The sequence below is a fragment of the Oncorhynchus clarkii genome, unplaced genomic scaffold (assembly GCF_045791955.1).
Source record: "Oncorhynchus clarkii lewisi isolate Uvic-CL-2024 unplaced genomic scaffold, UVic_Ocla_1.0 unplaced_contig_214_pilon_pilon, whole genome shotgun sequence".
Taxonomy (NCBI): domain Eukaryota; kingdom Metazoa; phylum Chordata; class Actinopteri; order Salmoniformes; family Salmonidae; genus Oncorhynchus; species Oncorhynchus clarkii.
The window spans coordinates 420,001-422,500 of record NW_027257928.1 but is presented as its reverse complement, the minus strand read 5'-3'; the positions used below and the strand labels follow the sequence as shown (position 1 = coordinate 422,500).

The following is a 2,500-nucleotide window of genomic DNA, read 5'->3' as shown; positions in this document are numbered from 1 at the left end:
TCCGTAGCGACGGCTCAGTGAGCTACCAAGGCTTCCATCTGGAGTATAAAGGTGAGGCGCGGGGCCATGTTTATGCACCTAGCCTTCCGTAGCGACGGCTCAGTGAGCTACCAAGGCTTCCTTCTGGAGTTTAAAGGTGAGGCACAGGGCCATGTTTATGTACCTAGCCTTCCGTAGCGACGACTAAGTGAGCTACCAAGGCTTCCATCTGGAGTTTAAAGGTGAGACGCAGGGCCATGTTTATGCACCTAGCCTTCCGTAGCGACGGCTCAGTGACCTACCAAGGCTTCCATCTGGAGTTTGAAGGTGAGGCGCAGGGCCATGTTTATGCACCTAGCCTTCCGTAGCGACGGCTCAGTGAGCTACCAAGGCTTCCATCTGGAGTGTAAAGGTGAGGCGCAGGGCCATGTTTATGCACCTAGCCTTCCGTAGCGATGGCTCAGTGAGCTACCAAGGCTTCCATCTGGAGTGTAAAGGTGAGGCGCAGGGCCATGTTTATGCACCTAGCCTTCCATAGCGACGGCTCAGTGACCTACCAAGGCTTCCATCTGGAGTTTAAAGGAGAGGCGCAGGGCCATGTTTATGCACCTAGCCTTCCGTAGCGACGGCTCATTGAGCTACCAAGGCTTTCATCTGGAGTGTAAAGGTGAGGCGCAGGGCCATGTTTATGCACCTAGCCTTCCGTAGCGACGGCTCAGTGAGCTACCAAGGCTTCCATCTGGAGTATAAAGGTGAGGCGCGGGGCCATGTTTATGCACCTAGCCTTCCGTAGCGACGGCTCAGTGAGCTACCAAGGCTTCCATCTGGAGTATAAAGGTGAGGCGCGGGGCCATGTTTATGCACCTAGCCTTCCGTAGCGACGGCTCAGTGAGCTACCAAGGCTTCCTTCTGGAGTTTAAAGGTGAGGCACAGGGCCATGTTTATGTACCTAGCCTTCCGTAGCGACGACTAAGTGAGCTACCAAGGCTTCCATCTGGAGTTTAAAGGTGAGACGCAGGGCCATGTTTATGCACCTAGCCTTCCGTAGCGACGGCTCAGTGACCTACCAAGGCTTCCATCTGGAGTTTGAAGGTGAGGCGCAGGGCCATGTTTATGCACCTAGCCTTCCGTAGCGACGGCTCAGTGAGCTACCAAGGCTTCCATCTGGAGTGTAAAGGTGAGGCGCAGGGCCATGTTTATGCACCTAGCCTTCCGTAGCGACGGCTCAGTGAGCTACCAAGGCTTCCATCTGGAGTGTAAAGGTGAGGCGCAGGGCCATGTTTATGCACCTAGCCTTCCATAGCGACGGCTCAGTGACCTACCAAGGCTTCCATCTGGAGTTTAAAGGAGAGGCGCAGGGCCATGTTTATGCACCTAGCCTTCCGTAGCGACGGCTCATTGAGCTACCAAGGCTTTCATCTGGAGTGTAAAGGTGAGGCGCAGGGCCATGTTTATGCACCTAGCCTTCCGTAGCGACGGCTCAGTGAGCTACCAAGGCTTCCATCTGGAGTGTAAAGGTGAGGCGCAGGGCCATGTTTATGCACCTAGCCTTCCGTAGCGACGGCTCAGTGAGCTACCAAGGCTTCCATCTGGAGTGTAAAGGTGAGGCGCAGGGCCATGTTTATGCACCTAGCCTTCCATAGCGACGGCTCAGTGACCTACCAAGGCTTCCATCTGGAGTTTAAAGGAGAGGCGCAGGGCCATGTTTATGCACCTAGCCTTCCGTAGCGACGGCTCATTGAGCTACCAAGGCTTTCATCTGGAGTGTAAAGGTGAGGCGCAGGGCCATGTTTATGCACCTAGCCTTCCGTAGCGACGGCTCAGTGAGCTACCAAGGCTTCCATCTGGAGTGTAAAGGTGAGGCGCAGGGCCATGTTTATGCACCTAGCCTTCCGTAGCGACGGCTCAGTGAGCTACCAAGGCTTCCATCTGGAGTGTAAAGGTGAGGCGCAGGGCCATGTTTATGCACCTAGCCTTCCGTAGCGACGGCTCAGTGAGCTACCAAGGCTTCCATCTGGAGTATAAAGGTGAGGCGCAGGGCCATGTTTATGCACCTAGCCTTCCGTAGCGACGGCTCAGTGAGCTACCAAGGCTTCCATCTGGAGTATAAAGGTGAGGCGCGGGGCCATGTTTATGCACCTAGCCTTCCGTAGCGACGGCTCAGTGAGCTACCAAGGCTTCCATCTGGAGTATAAAGGTGAGGCGCAGGGCCATGTTTATGCACCTAGCCTTCCGTAGCGACGGCTCAGTGAGCTACCAAGGCTTCCATCTGGAGTATAAAGGTGAGGCGCAGGGCCATGTTTATGCACCTAGCCTTCCGTAGCGACGGCTCAGTGAGCTACCAAGGCTTCCATCTGGAGTATAAAGGTGAGGCGCAGGGCCATGTTTATGCACCTAGCCTTCCATAGCGACGGCTCAGTGAGCTACCAAGGCTTTCATCTGGAGTGTAAAGGTGAGGCACAGGGCCATGTTTATGCACCTAGCCTTCCATAGCGACGGCTCAGTGAGCTACCAAGGCTTC

At 55.1% G+C, this 2,500-nt stretch overlaps 1 protein-coding gene across 1 annotated transcript in view; it reads left to right on the top strand.

Moving 5' to 3' along the window:
* LOC139393681 (CUB and sushi domain-containing protein 3-like) overlaps positions 1-2,500 on the top strand; it is a gene marked incomplete at its 5' end in the record, with an annotated part of 562,572 nt that overhangs the window by 206,761 nt on the left and 353,311 nt on the right. The gene's annotated exons all lie outside the window — the stretch shown is intronic.